Consider the following 21854-nt stretch of genomic DNA (forward strand, 5'->3'; position numbering starts at 1 on the left):
TTTTTCATTAACTTTTTCATTACTTATTAATTATGTGTTGGGCTGCAGATTTTAGTTGTGAATTGGAAGTTTTTAATGCTGGTAACACCAAACACCATACATTTTGAAACAGATAAAATGATTCTGCTGGTATAAAACCAAAGACAGGGCAACATATGATGATATTTATATGCAAACTGGGGACATGGGTGTCCATAGAAAATGTTCTGAGGCCAATATAAAGACATTTGGAGCTTTCTGTAGCAAATGCAATATGCTAGGTAAAGTCAGCCAACTTAATAAAAACATGTATTTATCTATTTAGCTTATGTTTATAATTTTGTAGAAAAGCTTTCTTATTTAATCTAATATGACAGCATGGTAATCTTTGCATATGGAATTGTCATGCGAATCATGCGAATTATACGCCAAACTTATTTTCTGAATACGACAAAGACTAATAGGTTTTGCTCCAGGATATTAGTAGACAGGGCCCACATGTGGACATAAAATTTTAACTGGATTCCTGGCATCACAAAGTGTTCATGCAGCTGAATGTTGTGTTGGCACCAACCTTGACACAGAGAATGCTGTCAGGTGAGATTTTATGTTTTTTAATAACCTAAAGAAATCAACATTCTTTCCCAATTTACACTTTAAACTAGTATTTAGTGAGGTGACTGTACATAATACCTGGTCAATGTGCACTCAGAGGGTATTCTTTCAGCTTTTTGTCTTCATTTCAGCTTATATGAAAGTGTTCATTCATTCATTCATTCATTCATTCATTCATTCATTGAACTCACTTTCCTAAGGTGCACGCAATTTGAATCCAACTCCATATACTGCAGAATATGTTGGCCACAAGATACATATCAACCAAAATGAGAACTTATGTTTGTTTGTTACCACACATGTAATGGCACTTGACAGCTACACTAGCAACGTAGTTAGATATGCAATCGTGCCATTCAAGAAACAACTGACCATATATAATGAGATCTACAGGTTAGTGTTTATTCTGTTGATATATAAATAAGGTTTTGAAGGAAGATGAGATATTTTAGAGAATTGCTAACAACCTAATAATAAAAATAACAATAACAAACATTTTGGAAATATCCTTGTTCTTTATTGATATCTTATATGAAGAGGTCTATCTAGTTGTTTTGTCACATTTCAAGTTACATTTCTTGAGTTGTCCTAATGATCTTTTCATTTTAGATCTGCTGTGGTTCAGTATGGCCTGTGGGATCAAATCCAGTTTGACCATGACAAAGAATTTTATTTGTGTCTCTTTATGCAAGAGAAGCTAGCAATGCATTGGGACAACTAAGACAGAGCTCCCAATGCTCAGACACAGTCTACAAATGTAGGTCTACTTTCTGTGTGTGATTAATGATTTTCACTGCTTCTCAGTTGAGCTTCAGGAACCATATTTCAGAAACATCCTATCTTTTTGTCTTGAGGAAAGATCTGACAGGTCAATATAAGATTTTTCACAAATTTACATTACAGATAAAAATCTTATCTTAATTTAAGAATTGTATTTTATTTTACATTTTTTGAATCTTATCCTATCTCAAATTAAGAAATCTTAAAGTACTCAATCAAAGTCGACAATAAACTGTCATGCTTATTACCAAGCAACTGAACATAAGCACACAGCTGAAACATAAAAATGTAATCAAATGCAATGCTGGTGAAAAAGACTTAAATCAAATGGTATTTGAGATCAACCAACATGTTAATTACCCACTGAAAGAAGCTCTCATTCAACTAATAGACCAAGAAGTTCTCAACCTCGAGGACAATTTGGTCAGATACTGCAAACTTTGTTTGTAAATGTGTGTAAATATGTGATCACAGAATACCTGGTATGATTTTTAAGAGTTTTATTTTCTTGCAATTGTTATGCTCATTATTTTCATTTTACACACCTGTCTTCACTGTTTAAAGGTAAAGGGATCCCAAATCTCTTAGCAAAGAATGGCTGTATAAAGAAGATTGCAGATGATCTCTTGCTCACTGTTGAAGCAGATGTAAACCTGAACTGACAAGAGGTGGGGTCTTACCAGGCATTCAGTATTTGGAATGGGTCCATTCATTACAGAGTAAGACCGAGTGAGAGCAGAGAAAACATTTGTAGAGAGGTTTCCAGATATTGCTGTGTTGTTCAGCAGTGCTGTGAAATATAATTACAAACCATTATATCCAATACAACTGCAGTCTTCAATCCAGAATTTACTGAAAAAGCATCAGAGAGGCCATTCCCTTTCTATATGCTATCTAAGGGACATTCTGCGCTACATTTAATGCACTGTGAGGAATTCTCTCCCCACTGTTCAACACAGGCTCTACAGCCCAACAGGTTCAGGCAGCATACACAATACAGAATGGGCTCGTCCATATTTCCTGTTGTATACAATGCAAACAAATCCACATTATTTCACTTTGAGCTTCAATATTAGACAAATCTTATCACAGGCAAAGAACAGAATCAACTATTTATACTTCCAAAGTATGTACTGATAGTGATGTATGAACTATCAGTACATACTCTTACTCACTGTCAAGTTCAAACTGCACACACTGTTGGAGCAATGTTAGAACAAAATGTTTTTCATATTTTTATGCACATATGTCTTAGTGAGGAGATTTAGAAAACTCTAGCAGCAAAAAGTATGCATATAAACATTTACCTGACACCTTTATCCAAAGCAACTTACAATTATGAGTGAGTACAACTTGAGCAATTGAAGGTTAAGGGCCTTGCTCAGAGGCCCAACAGTGGCAACTTGGCAATGGTGGGGACTGAACCAGCAACCTTCTGATTACAAGTCAGAGAGATGAATTACAATCTGTAATGGTGTAAACATACACCTATATGACAAATATACTTGATGAAATGGACAAAGAATGTAGTATAGTGATTTTAATACTTTTAATTGACAGCTACAGTTGGTAAATATAACCACATTGATTAACAGTGAAATGTATTAATGACTCATGAGTGGAGACTGAATTATTAAAGTCGCCAATTCGATACATGATTATTTCTTGTCTGCCAAATATTATAATATCATTTACATTTACATTTCCCACTTTTAGCAGATGCTAAATGGTGTGTTTTTTTTTGTTTTGTTTTGTTTTGATTTACTTCAATGTATCTAACATGTTTTATAATATCCTGGCTCACAGACGTAACAACAAGGATTTATTTATTGAATAAGAAGAGATAAGAAAACATGCACAACAATCATTGACATATTCTATTAATGACCAGGAGAGTCTAGTTCACTTGAATCATTACAGTAACAAGCCAAATAATGTAAACAAGCTAAATTTAATTGCAAACAATCCATGGTGGATACGGGTAGCTAGCTAAGCTAATAAAGAAAAAGAGTAGAGAAATGGAAAAGTAAATAGATTGTTTTAAGCAACCTGTGGAAGTAACCAAATGGGTAATCTACTTATCAAATAAGACCAACAAAGGAATCAACAAATTCATTATGAAAGTATGCCTACAGTCTAATAGGAGGATCAGAAAGAAAGTCATTGTGGACAGTCAAGTGGTGAACTAATTAAGAGTGATAAAGCTGTGTCACAGGTCAGGAGAAAGAGTTAATTTATCGAATTTGATTAATAAACACTAAAGTTACTATTGACACTAACTGGTAACATGTGGGAAAGGTCGACTCTTATGACTTGCTGGCGTTCGACTATCTGGAGATGTTGTGTGTGTGTTCCATTAGATTATCTGGACAGCACAAAGAGAGTGAGGGAGAGTCCATTTAAATTCTGGGTGCCAGATTAGCATGCTAGACATTAAGGTCAGTCTTTCATCCAATTGCCCAAATAGCAGTGAAAGTAGCAATCTTTCTGTGAAATTGTCTGTCTAAGAGAGTTCGCTGTTCCTTAAAGTCATTCGAGTGAATATGAGAGTGATGGAATCTGATGACAATTATGAGATGAGGGTTCTTAGTTCGAGGAATTGGACCTTCAGAGCTGGCTCAAGTGAGAGCCATATAGGTCTGCATGAGCAGACCTTTCCGAAGTAGGAGTGGGTTCATTACCGGCAGTATATTGGAATTCCAGTAATCTGGATTTGAGTATTTCTAGCTGCATAGCGAGAGGTTATTGACTTGGTTTAGGAAATTAAACTTTGTCTCTGCCGAAGTTTCAGTCCCCTTTGTTTCAGTCCATTTTTGCAGCTCGCACCTCAGACCAGACTACTGGATCAGGTTTATCAGTAACGAGGCCTGCCTAGGTCATGCATATTCAATAACTTTAGTTCATAATTTGGGGAAATAATTTAGGAGATATAGCAATACAGGAATACACAAGATCCATCACAAATAAATTATAAAGAAAATAAAGAAATGACAAAATAAAGGAATAATAATAAAAAAAAGAAAATCATATATTCCTATATTTTCCTGCCTCCTGGTCTTAGAATGAGGATAGAGCAATTGAATAATCAGTTTGATTATTCCAAATCTTCAATGTATTGTCTAATTGGTTCATATCAGATTTCTGGTAAACACAACTTGGAGTGAGTAACAATTGTTTACAATATGCATTAGGTAAGCAACATACAGATGAGGTAATCTGGGTGAATACAAATTAATGAGGAACAAGTAATGAACAGAATAATATGACAATGATACTTATACTAATATGATACTTATAAGATAACAAGAGCAAACATCACAATTTGGAGATTATATTAAAATAACCATACATTACAGGTTGATTATCATTTGACATAGTAGATTAAATGGTAAATTGTTACTTTGTGGATCTGTGGAATGAGAAAAGTTATTTGCCCTGGTAGGGATTTAAGTCTAATTGGAATTTTTGGTCTCGGTTTCTTGCAATATAACCATGCTGGTTTATGATTCCTAAGGAGAGGGGGTTGAGGATCAGAAGCCAGGCCACCTGAAATCCAGGATCTCACAAACTGCAATGCGGTACTGTCATGTACAGCTTTAATACATAGAAAGAAGAAAACATGCAATAGATGCAGGGCAGCTTTAGTGGGTAGGTGACTAATTGATGCTCTTTTCAACCAAGAATGGACACAGCTAGTGGGTTTAAGCTGACCGCTCTCCCTTGAAGGCATAGTTCTTATATAAACAATCATAAGTTATCACCAGGAAGATAGGTAGGGGTCAATGTTCATCTATGATTTGCATGGTGCTGAAAGAGTCTCATAGCTTGTTGAATATGCTGGTGATAATTCTCCCAGATGTGTTTACTATTCTTCATCAACAGCTTTGAGGAAGTAGGTTGCAGGTCCCAGGGCACAAACAGAGGCTGAAACCCCAATACACACTGAAAAGGCACAAGACCTGTAGAGGAATGCACAATAGAGTTCTGTGCCATCTCTGCCATTATGAATGCGACCAGTCATGTTGTTGGTCATGGAAGTATGCACCAAAGAAATTTCCCAGTTCCTGATTTACTCATTCTACTTGATCATTATTCTGTGTGTGATATATATATGTACATTGTTGGCCGTACATGGAAGTCTGTTATAGTCACTGAGGGGGGCTGTGGATCCATTGTCCATACAATTATCAACTTGTTAAAAGAATTGGAAAGTACCAATGGAACAATTAAAAATCATCTTCCATACATGATCAAGGTCTTGTTGTGATCCTTGCGGGAAGACCTTTCACAAGGAAAATATTAAATTCAAATATTCTTTCAGGAACATGTTATTTTATAAGTTCCCTTGATCTAAGTATTCCAGCTTGTGAAGTTATACACATGAGGTGTTTTATGACATTGTTGCCCCCTAGTTCAGGGCTGGGGTCATAAAGTTTGGGCCATGTGTCCTGGGGGGGTAATAAACCTTCCTTACAGAGGGTTATGGGGACCTGATAAGGGAAGGGAGTACCTTTTTGGTGGAGCCAAAGGTGTTTTGGTATTTGTCAAACAAAGCCTCAGAGTGGGTGTGATGAGGTATCTCAGGGGGGATTTGGCACAAACAACAAGGGCAACCAAGGACTAAAACTAGGAATGGCCAGACCATTCTTAAGGAGATACTCCATTACCTGTTTCAGAATAACACATTCTATATTGGTGTGGTTTAATGGACTTGTAATCACCAACATCTGATCACCCTGTCCCTGGCATTGCGGGTCCCATTGTCATGCCTTTTCATGTTCTTTTTGTTTCTGTTAGCTTCCTAGCTTCCTTGTTTTGGTTAAGTTCGGTTCTCGCTTTTGTATGCTTTTTTGCTTACCCGTTGTATGTTTCGTGTTGTCCTGCATTTCCATTTGTTAAATCAAGTATAATTTATTTATATAGTGCTTTTTACAACAGCCATTGTCACAAAAGCAGCTTTACACATGTCTGAGTTCAATCCCCCAGTGAGCAAACCAAGGGCAACAGTGGCAAGGAAAAAACTCCCTAGAGCATGAGGAACAAACCTTGAGAGGAACCAAGACTCAAAAGGGGGTGGCCCATCCTCTTCTGCCGACAAATGGCACTACAATAGCCATCAATATAAAAAATAAGGAGAAGAAAGGTTAATGAGAGAAAAACAGAAAAGAAATAAGCGATTAATGTTTATTTTCTAGAAGTCCTAGTCTGGTTTTGATGGTGTTTGTGTGTCTGAAACCTATCTGCTAAAAGGATAGAGCCAGAAGGAAACAGGCATGGGGGCACCCTGGAACATCAGCACTCCGCTGCAATCAACAAACTTGAGTGACAAAAGAGCCTGAGAGCCTAAACTTGCATTACAGTAATCCAAACTTGAAGTGCAAATGCATGGACTAGCTTTTCTGTATCATGTGAAGAGAGTATGTTCCTAATCTTTGCAATGTTCCTAAGGTGGAGAAAGGCGGCCCTAGAAATATTATTTACATGAGCTTTGAGTGAGAGATGGATCCATAATCACTCCAAGTTCTTTAACTGTTGAAGATGTGATTGAGAGACCATACTGTAATTAGAATAATTAATTAAGTAATTAGAGAGCAAGGTCCTATCTGTCTGTGGGCCTAATAGAAGCACTTCTGTTTTGTCAGTATTAAGTGAGAGAAAGTTTCTCAACGTGTCTGACATCATTTATGCATTCCTCAATGCATTCCTATGCATCCTTAATGCATTCCTAAGATGATATATGTCCTCCGGTTTGCTAAGACATAACTGAGTATACCCAGTATAGCAGCGGAAAGCACAGTGTTTACATATAATGTCACTTAGAGGTAGCATATATAAAGAAAAGAGCAGAGGCCCTAGAACAGAACCTTGTGGGACACCATAGCTAACCTGGATGTATGCTGAAAAGTCTCCATTTATGTTAACAAATGGAAATAAAAGGAAGGTTTAAGATCAGCCTGTACTTTGACAGCTGACATGGATTAAAGTTAGAATTTTTATATATGCTCTAAATACTGCTAATTTGAATGATTTAGGTACATAGCCAATGTTCAAAAGGAGTTTATTAAATTTAGTAAAGGTTCAATTACTTCAGGTAGAATTTCCTTAAGAAAGTGTGTGGGCAATGAATCTCGTAATCAAGCGGAAGATTTTGAGTGTGAGATCAGAGATTAAACCCTCCTGAATTTGCATCCTGTCTCTTGCCCCATCATTCTGTGCCCAGTGTTACAACATTATGTTGGATTACAGAGGTTCCTTTGGGTGCATCTGAAAATAAGGTGGGGAATTTATGCATGATGCATTTTAAAATCTGCATTGGTAACTGAGATTGGAAAGCACATAAGGAAATAAAGATACTTAAAAATCAGGCTTACTGTTCGACTGCACAGAAGTGGACAACCACTGTTCTTGCAAGGCTTGCAACAGCCCTGTCACATCTTCCCATTCACAAAGCTTCATCCCAGTTTATGACAGCTTTATATTTCAGAGTTCAAATAGGGATGGCTTCAAGAAAGCTGGTAGCAGCAGCCATTAATGTAAGAAAACAATTGTTACCAGCACACAGTCTTGGCAGTATTCCCACACAACTCAATAGAATGCGCTCAAATGGCTCGTCCATAACCACAATGGACCATGATGAATAACCTCATCAGGTTTGTCAGAAAGCAGTTTTACAAATGTATGGGTCCACGTTGCTATTGAGCAAGCTGGAGGCAACAATAGCAAGGGAAATCTCCCTCAGCTGAATAAGAAAGAAACTTTGGGAGGACCAAGACTCAAGAGGGAACCTGTATTCCATTGCATGGCTCAGCAATTCCCTACTTTGTTATATTGTGTTTAGTCCAAGTAGCCAATTTATAGTACAACCCCAAATTAGAAAAGAAATTTGGACAATATCGAAAATCAAAATAAAAAAGTCATTTACTTTACTTTCATTGCAGACAGCATGAACCCAAGATATTTCATGTTTTGTTTGGTCAACTTCATTACATTTGTCAATATACATCAATTCCTGCATTCCAGGCCTGCAAAAGGTGTGATGCTGGGCTGCTGTTTATGTTCTTATATCCAGAGCCCAAAAGGTGTGTGTAGTCACTACTAAGTAGAAAGTGTGCATGGACACAGCTAATAAGCCAAGAGGATCCTAGGAGGTGGAATCCCCAATGTCTAGGCCCTCTGCTGGTTGCCAGCAGCACAGGTTGGACCCTTATCCAGATAACTCCGGTACGAGTATTTTTCTTTTGAAAACTGGAAATGTAGAATTGAAACTCAAATGCAACCTTTTCTCAGTAATAGAAATAGAAATGGTCTCAGAAACTACCTCAGGGAGAGTAGATAGCTTAGCAGCAGCTAAATAATTTTGCAAAATAAGTGATACACCACTAACTGGCAGTTGCAAAGGGCAGCATCTTTAACAAGACTAGAGAAATTAGGGGTTTCTAGTATAAGGTGTAGGTGTTTTAGGTGGTTGAGGTCTGACAAAATCAGCTTTCAGAACTCAATAATAAAATGATGGACTTTTAAACATGGAAAACTGTATTTAACATGGCATAGTTGAATAAACAAAGTTCAATACATGAACTGACAGACAGTTTTCAGGTGTTCCCCTCAATTTTGGTTCCCTTGGTGACACCCTTCCATATGTGCCCTTTTTTAGCTTCCTTGTTGGTTATTGCATGGTTTGTTAAGGTTACTCATGTCTGTTTAGCATGTTCTCCATGTTCCTAGTATCTAGTCTAAGTCATGTTGTTTACGTTTATTCAAGTTCATGTTTCGCTTGGTATTGTCCTTTATTTCATGTTCCTGTAATTTGTACCTATGTTTCTATCAAAATTCCTCCTGCATTTACTTCCAACATGTCTCATTCCGTGCCCCTGTTGCCCATGTTGTTCACAAAAGTGAACCTCCACAATGAATAAAATGTCACCTCCTTCAAATGTAAATTCCGCATAAGAAAAATACAGTCATTGATCATCTACCAAAAAAGAGAAATACTCTAACAGGGGTGTGTTTCCCCAAAACAATTAATCTTAATGATTTATGAACAACTTTAAGAACGGCAGTTTTGTGTTTCCAAAGACTTCTTAATCTCCAAATCTACAGTCAAGTTTTAAATAGTTCTTTGTTGACTTCACCTCTGCACCTGTGCTGGAAAGCACTGCCTGTTGAAAACCGAACCACCATTTTACGTATGTCTCATTATTATATGCAACAAAACTATCATTAGGAAAATAATTATTATAAAATGAATAAATAATAAGTGTTTAAATGACTTGTATGTAAAATTTGAAACATTTGCAATAACTCCCTATTGCACATCAAGCCTAAAATAGGCATACAACCTTTCACACATCTGTCCAGAAGCATGGCAAGTTGCAGTGCAAATGGAATTTTTCCAAAGATGAAATAAACTGAAACTGAAATAAACAAACAAAACAATACTCTTTTCAAAAGTCCCAGATATAGTGTAGGGTTTAAAAAGATCCAAGAACAATATTTTTTTTTTCAATCCTTGTTGTATTGTATTATTTATTTTTCAAGTGGTGGGTGCAAATAAGTTTAGTGAAAGTAAAACTTGAACCCCAATAAATGCCTTCAACAGAAAAAAAACACAACAAACACAGGTCATGTATTCCAAATATTTTTTTTGTAAAATTAAACAAAAACACTTCGACTTTACTTTGGTAAAGTCCTCATCTTTTCTCTCCTGGTAAAGAACAATTCCTTCCTCTCTTTCTTTGTCCTCCTCCTCATCTTCCTATTTTCTTCATAAGGAAGGCATATGCCAGCATGCACTGTAATGTTGTGCAGCATAGCACATACAACAATAATAGCACAGTTGCATTCTGGGACACCAACCCCAGCTTTGTAGCTAAAGAACAAAACAGAGCTGCAATAAAATAATAAAATACAATAAAATTAGGTATTTCAAGCATAGTTTCATAACTCATTTTCCTTGAATCTGGTTCACATAACACAATAAATGAAACATTATAACATGCAGATGAAAATGAGCCTGTCAGCAACTACAAAAGTTATTTAACTCTTTCTATTTTAAAGGTATGGACTACTAAAAGTAATATAACTATATCTAACTGGTTCATATTACCAGTAAAAATATTTAGAAGTGGCTAATTATTTTGCTGGCAAAAGGCATGATGTAAGCAAATGGTAATAAATAAAAAAAACAGGGAAGGTTATGGACAAATTGTCAAAATGAAAGAAACAAAAACTGTAATTCAAAGGTTACATTAAACCAGATTTTATTTGAGATTGCTACAGAATTTGAAGTAATAATGAACACAACATTAAAATGTATAGTTGTGTTCAAAATAATAACAGTGTGTTTAAAAATGTGAGTAAAGTTCAGAATCCTTATAATAGTTTTTATTTCTATGCATTGAGAAGACTGCACATTATATTCTAAATCAAAACATGAAGAAAAATGTATCAATTTTTTAATTACTTTACAGAAAATGAAGAAAAATGAATATTGGCCTCTTATAAAAATAGCAGTGTCTGCATTTTTCTTCACAAACTCAAATATTTACTGTATAAACTGAAAATCTTTAGGATTTAGCATTGCTGTGAATAACTAAACGTATAATGTATAACCACTGTTTCTGAGAACTGCTTCACATCTGTGTTGCATGGAGTCAACCAACTTCTGGCACCTGTGAACAGGTATTCCAGCCCAGGATGCTTTGACAATTCCACAATTCCTCTGCATTTCTTGGTTTTGCCTCAGAAACAGCATCTTTAATGAACCCCCCACAAGTTTTCTATCGGATTAAGGTCCGGGGATTGGGCTGGCCACTCCATAACTTTCATTTTGTTGGTCTGGAAGCAAGATGCTGCTCACTTACTGGTGTGTTTGGGGTCATTGTCTTGTTGAAACACCCAATTCAAGGGCATTTCCTCTTCAGCATAAGGCAACATGACCTCTACAAGTATTTTAATATATGCAAACTGATCCATGATTCCTGGTATGCAATAAATAGGCCCGACACCATAGTAAGAGAAACATCCCCATATCATGATGCCTGCACCACTATGCTTCACTGTCTTCAGAGTGTAATGTGGCTTGAATTCAGTGTTTGGGGGTCGTCTGATAAACTGTCTGCGGCCCTTGGATCCAAAAAGAACAATCTTACTTTCATTAATCCACAAAATGTTTCTCCATTTCTCCTTAGGCCAGTCCATGTGTTCTTTGGCAAATTGTAAACTCTTCAGCACATGTCTTTTTTTTAACAATGGGACTTTGTGGGGGCTTCTTACTAAAATATTAGCTTCACACAGGCATCTTCTAATTGTCACAGTACTCACAGGTAACTTCAAACTGATCATTGGCTGAGTCTTTGACATTCTGGCTATTCTTCGATCCATTCAAATGGTAGTCTTCCATTTTCATCCAGGTTTCCCTCATTTTGCTTTCCATTTTAAAGCATTGGAAATCATTTTAGCCAAGCACCCTATCATTTTATGCACTTCTTTATACGTTTTCCCCTCTCCAATCAACGTTTTAATTAAAGTACGCTGTTCTTCTGAACAATGTCTGGAATGACCCATTTTTCTCAGGTTTTTAGAGAGAAATGCTGTACATGTGTTGCCTTCATCTTTAAATAAGGGCCACTTGATTGACATCTGATTTTCACAGAATGAATGACCTCACTAATTGAACTCCACACTACTATTATTTTGAACATGCCTGTTTCAATTAATTATTCAATTACACAAACTCAGGAGCATGCATATCATGAATATTGGTTTTCTATGACTCTACTACACCTACTGGTAAGTTATTTGTCATGTAGTAATATAATTTCTACCAAAAACAATGATTGATCTTTTTATTATTATATTATTTTGAATACAACCCCATCCTCCTCTGACCAACAATAGACACTACAATAATAACAGTATAAAGGGAAAAAATAAATTAAAAATTAAATAAGCAATTAATGTTTAGTCCAACTTTCTAGAGTTCCTAGAGGGGGGAGGTGGGAGTAGTCAAGGCAACTGAGACGTGATGAGGCTCAGTAATATAAAGAGAGACAAGATTAGGCATGTCTATGTATGAGGGTGTGTAAATTGGAGAATTATAATGTGTAATGATGGACTCTATCTCAGATCTAGCTCTGGCAACATAGCTAAAAGGAAAGAGCCAGAAGGAAACACAGGCGTGAGGGCACCCTGAAACATCAGCCGCTCTCAGTCAACAAACTTGAGTGACAAAAGAGAGGAGAAGTGACAGCATCATATCATTCCACTTTACCATAACTCTCAATGCCCATGGACCCCCAGATCTACACCTTTACCTAAGATGGGAAGTAATTAATAAATGCCTGACTGCTGACTGTACACATTATATATATATATATATATATATATATATATATATATATATATATATATATATATATATATATATATATATATATATATATATATAATGTGTAGTACAGAGAGAGAGAGAGAGAGAGAGAGAGAGAGAGAGAGAGAGAGCTATGTAAAATGAATTGTTTTCTATCACAGATCCACAGTGCCACCCAGCAATTTACATGAAAAGCACTTTTCATGTCAATTGCTGGGTGGCACTATGGATCTGTGATAGAAAACAATTCATTTTACATAGCTCTGCAAATCTGAATTGAAATCTGAATTTCAACCTGAGGGTTGAAAAGGGGAGAGCAGTAGAATTGCCAGAGAGGGAAATTAGCCTCTGACCAAGTAATAAGCCTAGCCTTGTTTCAGGTTTATTCCTGTTAATGGTGTGTCTGCCAGAATTAGTGGCAGTAGGGATATCCTTTGCATTGTGAAACAGCCTCCATACAAAAGGGGGAGATGGGATAACCAAAAAAAATAAAAAATGAGTAAGCTATATTGACTACAATTACCAAAATGTAAACAGTTCTATGGGTATTGTGAAGAACAAAACATTCACATGGAGCAATGGGTATGGCTTGTTCTGTACATTTTTTCTCTGGACAGCTTCTCAAACCTTAGACAATATTGAGAAAGGATTGCTCAGTGTTTGCCAAAGAGAAGAGGGGCAGTTCCAACTTTAAAAACAGATCAGCAATATATCATACATGTTTCCATCAACATTCTGGACTCTGGAATAATCCTGGTGGAAAAGCAGGGAACACTGGCCCATGGATACAGTCCAGGCATCTTGTAAATGTATTGCAAATGACCTCTCTTGAAGCTATGTCATCTTAATTCTAATGTATCTCCATTGTGACAATATGTTTTCTGTTTAATTGAGATTATGTTGATTACAAAAATACAAAATTAGGTATGTTCAATTGCAGTGTATTTTGTCTGTCAGTCCAAAAGACTGAGGCACTGGGCTTTAGCTCAAGTTCATTTAGGAGTTAATGATGTTCATTCTGAGGGTAAGATTAGATGTTTTGCTGGATTTAGATGCTCAAAGTCATGCTGCTTCATTCAAATCCTTACCAGTAAGGCCTACACCCACTTTTTAGTCTGCTCCAAAAACAGTTTGTTTAATTCCAATATAAATACTTTGTTCAACACTTAATTTTAACCAGTAGTGTTTGGGTTCTTTATTATTTCAAATGAAGGATTTACTTTGATTTCATTAGACATAAAGCACACAGCCACCTGCATTCACCATATTCCATTCACACTCACAGCATTTTTGTTTGTTGTTTATCTATTCATCCAGTCTTCCAGGCCTTAAAAGTATGTTCTATAATCAACAGCAGCATCTTACTTATTCAGCTGAAGCACTTACAAGTCAGGCATAGAAACACCATTGAGTCACTAGTAGTCCACGCAGAAATGCCAGATATTATCTTTTTTCTTTGTCAAGGTCATCAGTGTTGCCTAGGGGCAGTTTGATGGCTTGATGATGCCTGCAGCTGCTATCTATTTCACTTTCTGTTCAGCAGACTATCTTAGCCAATGGGAGCAGATTCAGTGTTAATGCTGTGCTGCACCATATGGGTCTGTGTACAGTCTTTCTCCATGGCTGCAAAGATGTTTCTCTGGAGAAGCTCCTACATCTCCTGTTTCTGTTTCTGTTCAGTTGCATTAGCCTACTCACCTGCATTCTTTAAACCACAAAACTTCCATGAAGGTCTGATGCCAATGCCAATAGGTCATCAAGTGTTTTGGGGACAGATCCATGAGTCCCTGTATTGCCTTTCAGCACCAGACACAACTGCATCACAGCAACAGTCACCATCCAGCCGCCATCCAGCCATGATGTCCAACATTCAGTTGCAGCTGTGCAGAGTATGGTTCCCAAGTGCACCATTGTAGTGCATTAGGTGAGATTTTGCCATTTCTCTATCGCTGAATAACAGCCAGGCTCTGTTGATGAGCTCCAGGGAGGTAGACAATGCCCTATCTACTCTCTCTCCTATTTACATTTATAGAATTTAGCAGGCACAGAAATGCTTTGCAGATTTTGTCAAATACATATCTTCCTGTGACAACAGATAGGTCAGTGCTAAGAATGATATCAGCCTAAATGCCTAGCCAGAGTGAAAAGGAAGTGCATATTCAAGTCACTACCAGGGGAGCGACTGGGGTAGACCACTCTTAGCTGCCGCTGTATTTTTTAAGGCACTAAAGTTATTTGATATGCCGTTTGATTACTTCCAACTCAGTAGCTATATGCCATTTATGGCTTTGCATTGGCTTTGAAGAAGGGTTAGAAAATGGCATTTTTAAATGCATACTTTATTATGCAAAGAACAACAATAGATGGATGGGGAGAGGGAGAAGGTAAATAAAAAGGTTCACATACACGATGAAGGTGACACCTTAAAAATTTAACACTTAATTAAACAGTTAATTAAACCTCTTTAACAAACACAGCTCCCTGTTCTCTGTCTCTCTTTCCCAATTACATTTATAAATATTGGCAAACACCCTTGTCCAGAATGACTTAAAGAAGCAATTTGTAATCTCTGTAAAATACATATCTTAATGTGACAATATGTTAACATGACATATCCTCCTGTGACAATAGGTCATTGTTAAGAATTCTATCACTCTAACTAGAGTGGAAACGTAGATTCTTTAAGTGTATATTTAAGTCACTCTCCCAGGAGAGTGATTGGGATAGCCGACTTTTGGCTGCCACCTTGTTTTCTTAATAATTGCATATAGGTTAACTCATTGCCCATTAAAGCATGGTATGTGATGGGCAGTGTAGTGGAGAGAGAACAATATAAATATGAGTAGATGGCTTGAAGCCATGAGATATAAAATTGAAAAAAATGCTAGTACAGCAGTTTTTGCATAAACTATACTGAGACCAGATATGTTTTAGTACTCAGAGAGTAAACAGATTTCATTTTAGAGTTAACAATTCCATAGGAGGATTTGATGATCATTTTCAAAGGAAGAAGCTAAAATATACAAATTTGGAGATGGAAAACTTTGGTGGCAGGTGTAAATTAGGCTGGTAGAGAAAGATGCTAGCAGATTTGTAGCCAAGCCTGCAACATCCTTGCTTGTTGAATCTGGTTTTAGAGGTCACATACTAAGCTGTGAATGAGGAAGGCACAGGCTAGTTGGGGAAATACAGCATAAAGATGAAGTTTTTGAGGTTTTTTTTAATGTCTCAGGTATGTAGAGTACATAGAGGCAGGTACAGCTTCTTTCAGTTCTTTCATTTGCATATTCATGTCAGCCTTTATTGTATCTAGCCAACAAGTTCTTTGGCATCCTCTTCTTCTGGACCCACTAACAGTGCCAAGCATTAATGATGTTTCCAGGGAATTGGCTCGCATGACATGTCTGAAATAAGAGAGTTGCTGCTTGGTAATTTTGCCCTTTAATGATGTTCTTGGTTTGACATGCTCTAGAACTGTCCTATTTGTGACCATACCCGTCCACGAGATGCACAGCATTCGCCTCCAACGCCATAGATCAAAAGCTTTAATTTTCCTTCTATCTGCCTTTTTCAGGGTCCAGCTTTCACATGCATACATGGAGATTGGAAATATGATTGTATTGACCATGCGGGTTTTTGTTGCAATGGTAATATGTTTACTCTTCCATATCTTTGCCATCCCTTGTATTACACTGTGACCAAGTGTGATTCTTTGTTTGATTTCTGGCCCTGATTCACCACTGCAGTTGATCTTGGATCCTAGGAAGATGAAGTCTTGAACTGATTCATAAAGAGCTCCCGAGTGTGACCTTGCTTGTTTACCTCTTCCAATTTAGTGCACCAAGTATTCCAGTAGTGCTCTTTATCACGCCTCACTTCCCTTTAAAATTCCGCTTTCAGCAATCTGAATTCAATGCTTTTTCCTGTGGATTTGGCTGCACGTCTTTTGTTGGCAATTTCAGTCGTTGCCTCTGAGAGCCATTGCAGTCTTTTTGCTGTTTTTTTTTTTTCATGGAATAGTTTGCTTTGCTGTGTCTGTTATCATTTATTTCATTATTTCCCACAATTCATCTGGATCTTTTGCGTTTGTGTCTAATATCTGAAATCTATGTTTTATTTCAACTGTATATTGAACTGGGATGTTATTTGTGTCAAAATGTCACATTTCAGGAGACCTTTTGATGGTGTTAAATCGTAGTTTGATTTGTGCAACAAGCAGCTGATGGTCAGAACCACAATGTGCATCAGGAAGCATTTTGACTGCTTGCATTGAGCTCTTCCATCGCTGTTGACACAGGAAGTGGTCAATCTGGTTGCGGTGTTGCCCATTTGGAGCTGCCCACATATACAAGCGGCATTTTGATTGCTCAAACCATGTTTTTGCAATCAATAGATGATGTTCCTGACAGCATTGAATCAAACGGTCACCAGCCTAATTTCCTTCTCCTAGTCTGAATTTTCCTACAACTGGTTTTTCCTCTCCTGCATCTACTTTTGCATTGAAATCCCTGGCAATGAAGATGGTGTCCTTGGCAGGGACTTGATCAATTGCTAGCTGGAGCTCCCCACAGAATTTTTCTACATCTTCTTCTTCTGCGTCCATAGTGGGTGCATAAACCTGCAAGATCGTAAGTGAGCGAGGCCTTGCATTGAAGTGAACAGAAATAACTGTCGCTAATGGCATTAAAACATTGGATGGCCTTAGCGATTTTCCTATTTGGTATAAGGGCTACTCCATTGCATTTGATGTTGTCATTTCCAGAGTAGTAAACTGTGTAATTATAGCTTTTGAGATAGCCACTACCTTTCCAGTGTAACTCACTAATACCAAGAATATCAATGCTGAGTCGTTCCATTTCAGCTTTGACTATGTCAAGTTTGCTTGTATTCAGGCCACAGACGTTCCATGTTCCAAAGTTGTGAAATTTCATTAAATGCAAGCAATTTCTTTCACCTGGGGTAGCATCAGCAGACTGGAGACCAAAAGGCTCTATCCAGCTCACATCATTAAATCCCAAGCTACTTGAAAATCGTCCTTGTTCTTCTTCTTCCCTGGTCAATTGTTGGGTGCTTTCCAGCCCAGGGGGCTCACCTTCCGGCACCATATCTGAGTCTCTTTGGTTTTGTTCCATAAAGTATTTTGGCAATAATAGTGGAGTAGTTTGCCATTGCTTTCTCCACTCCTCCCCATTTATCTGGGCTTGGGACTGGCATGTAGCTGTTTCCAACCACATGGCTGGGTTGAATATAGAGAAACATAAGTTAATTAAATGAGTACTGTTGTTGCAGTCCATAAAGTCCATATAGAACTGGTGGCACTGAGCATGCATTAAAAGTATCAATGGGAGGTAATGGACCAGAGCTTGCAAAGTACTGGATTCTTTGGGTTTCTTATGAGTTTATTGAGTGAATTTTTATTCAGTTGTGGAATGGTGTATTTGCCATTGTTTAAGTATGCATCCAGGAATGCCCTCTGGACTGCCTGTGAACATCAGCTACAACATGAGGCTTTTCCTCTGTTTGGGTTCAATGTGATCTGCTTCAAATTGTGTGTAAAAGGTGTTTAGCTCATCCAGGAGCAAGGTGGCCATGTTAGTCACATAACACATTTTTCCCTTGTCTGTTATATTGTCTGGCCCACACCACAGTCTTCATATTGTTGGTGTTAGGTTAGCCCTGTACCCATGTTTAGCTGATCATATAGACTTGCAGAGGGCATAGCTAGCTTTCTTATAATCCACCATGTTGCCAGACTTAAAAGCACCAGTTTGTGTGTTCAGTGCTGCACGTACTTCACTACTGAGCCAGTTTCTAGCTGGGATAAACACAAGTTTTTACATTTATGTTTACATTTACATATAATCCAGTGACTCAGTCTGCGTACTCACTGATGTGGTTGTTCGAGGCTATCCGGAATATCTCGCAGTCTGTATGGTTGAAACAATCCTGAAGTATGGAGATTGATTGGCTTGACCAGGAATGGATCTCCCTGATGATGAGTGTCTCCTGCCTGTATGCAGGCAGGTACAGGATAGAGGAGTGGTCTGATGGGATCAAGGGAGGGCTTTGTATGCTTCTCGGAAGGGGGGTGTAGCAGTGGTCCATTATCTTGGTTTCCATATGCTACAGTTAAAGTATTGAAAATATTTCGTAGAAGTATTCCTCAAGTTTGCTTTGTTGAAGTCCCCAGCAACAATGGAAGCAGGGTTCAGAGTTTTTTGCCTGTTAATAGCCTCATGCAGTTTCCTGAGTGCCAGGTCAATGTCCGGCACTGGGAGTATGTACACCCCAGTGGCACCAACTCCTGAAAACTCTCTCGGTAGAAACAATGGTCTACATAAGATAATAAAGTATTCCAGATCCAAGTTCTTTTGATCAGAAAGCACACACCACCTTCCTTGCTTTTCCCAGAAATTCATTTTGTTTGATGTGCGCAATTTTTCCATGAGATATATTATGTAACATTTCTTTGTCTCCCGGTGTAATGAGACCCACGCCCTTAGTTTGTTAAGTTTGTTGTCTAAAGACTATACATTCGCTAGCAGTGAACAATTGTTTCTTTATAATTTCTGACTGCCTCAACCCCACATCATAAATGATTTGCATTAGAATTAGGCAGAACCATTACTTTGTTTCTTTCAATTAATAATAATAATAATAATAATAATAATAATAATAATAATAATAAACTGTAGCAATACTAATAACAAATATATAATCAAACATACATAGTTATGTTTATTATTCAAATGTTTCTTGAAAGAGAGCTAAACAAAGGTTACTTGTCTATACTGTTCTTGGAGAATGTCAAATGAGAATATAAACAATTGTCTGTGAAGTTAAACATAGAATAATAACATTTATTTACACTATTTTGATTTACACATTAAAATAATTAGTGTAAATCAGAATCTGACAGCAGCAGTTATTTCTTCCATGTAGAGCTTATGAATTGTGATACTTAGGTGAATTTATGACTATTCCAGTAAAAATGTGTTAAAAACCTTGTCATACCACCCAACCCACTATCACAATACAAACAGCGGATCAACAGATACAAATGTCTGAACTTGGGCAGTGTCTCAGAGAACAGGCTACAAATGATGACTACCTCCACCCGGTTCACCCCAACGCCGGTATCCACTGCTGCTGCCATCAGTACCTTCCCGGTGAGTAAACCTGAGAAATATGATGACTCCCCTGAAAGGTTTCATGATTTCCTGCTACAATGCTCCATATATTTCAATAGTATTCCACCCTGCTCTAGCCAAGAAAAGATTTCTTTGCTTACCTCACATCTATCAGACAAGGCGCTAGATTGGGCTACTGCCATCTGAGAGAGTGTACAAACATCATCATATGAGGAGTTTATCGCTGAATTTAAGGCAGTTTTTGACCACCCACACGTAGGAAGATCATGCGAAGAATTGCTCACTAAACTACAGCAAGGCAACTGTTCCATAGCTGATTATAATTGAGTTCTGCACTGTGGCTGCTGGTAGTGGGTGGAACGATGCGGCTTTAATTGTGACTTTCCGAAATGGTCTAAATTCAGAGGTATTGCGTGAGCTAGCTTGCCAGGATGATAAGCTCAATTTGGAGCAATTTATTGCTCTTGCCATCCACCTGGATTGTTATCTTCAGGAACGAAGACCATGGAGAACCTTTAGTACTCGCTCCACCTACCCCCATCCCAGTAATAGATCAGAGCCTAGATGAGAACACATGGGGGAGCCAATGCAATGTGATTCCTCTTGCTTAACTGAAGAGGAGAGGCGGTGCCAGTTCCAAGAGGGTCTCTGTCTCTACTGTGGTTCATTAGGGTATCTTATCAGGGAGTGTCATCTTAGACCCAACAGATCTGTGTCACTGAGTCACAGACAAGGCATGACTCCCACACCACAAACCCAGGTAGTGGTCTTGCCCAAGCAAAGGATGTTGCCTGTCTATGTTGAATCTTGCACTCCATCCTCTACTTTTACTGCCCTAGTTGACTCAGGGGCAAAGGGTAACTTCATTGGATTGGATATCCCAGTAGAGCCTTTACCCAAGACCCTTCATCTAGCTGCTCTGGATGGATCACCAGGGGCTGGTTCCATATCTCTCCACACTGCACCTATAAAATTCAACACCAGCGGACTCCACTCCAACTCCGATTCCTCGTCTTAAAAGCCTCATCATTACCAGTTATGCTGGGCCTACCTTGGCTTGAACAACATAACCCAAGCATATCATGGTCCCAAACGGAGATAACTCAGTGGTCAGCTCAATGTCAGAAGGACTATTTGACCTTACCCACGATTAAACTCTGTTCCACAATGATAGAGAGTCCTGCTGGCAACCAAGCCTTTTTCTCTCCTCAAGAATATCAGGACCTCGCTAGTATGTTCAGTAAAAAGAAAGCTACCATGTTACCCCCTCACCATCCCTAAGATTGTTCTATTGAACTGCTGGAGGGAGCTGTATTACCCAAGGCTTGCATCTATCCTCTCTCCCAAGAAGAGGAGAAAGCCATGCAGCAGTATATAGATGAAGCACTGAGGCAAGGCTTCATTCAGCCTTCCACTTCCCCCCTGGCATTGGGCTTCTTCTTTGTAAAGAACAGGGATGGTGGCCTTTGCCCCTGCATCAATTATTATAATCTCAATCAGAGCTCCCAGAAATACACATACTCGCTACCACTCATCCCCGTCACCCTGGAACAACTACGAGAGGCAAAATTCTTCACCAAATTAGACATCCATAGTGCTTACAACCTTATACGTATAATGAAAGGAGATGAGTGGAAGACTGCCTTCATTACCACTAGGGGCCATTATGAGTACAAAATGATGCCATATGGTCTCAGTGTAGCTCTGTCTATGTTTCAAGCATTCATCAATGACATCCTTCGAGAAGAAATGGGGAGATTTGTGATTGCATATATCAATGACATCCTCATCTACTCACCCGATCTTCATACCCACATACGACATGTGAGATCTGTGTTGAAGACTTTCCTTGAGAATGGACTTTATGTGAAGTGGGAGAAATGCGAGTTCCATACTACTACTACTACTACTACTACTACTACTACTACTACTACTACTTTCCTGGGATATGTAGTCAG

At 38.0% G+C, this 21854-nt stretch overlaps 1 pseudogene; it reads left to right on the forward strand.

Annotated features, from left to right (window-relative positions):
- Positions 1-524: 524 nt before the first annotated feature.
- Positions 525-2036, forward strand: LOC145651746 (uncharacterized; annotated as a pseudogene).
- The last annotated feature ends 19818 nt before the right edge of the window (positions 2037-21854 follow it).

Source organism: Electrophorus electricus, chromosome 16, assembly GCF_041902795.1.
Source record: "Electrophorus electricus isolate QZ-2024a chromosome 16, ASM4190279v1, whole genome shotgun sequence".
NCBI lineage: Eukaryota > Metazoa > Chordata > Actinopteri > Gymnotiformes > Gymnotidae > Electrophorus > Electrophorus electricus.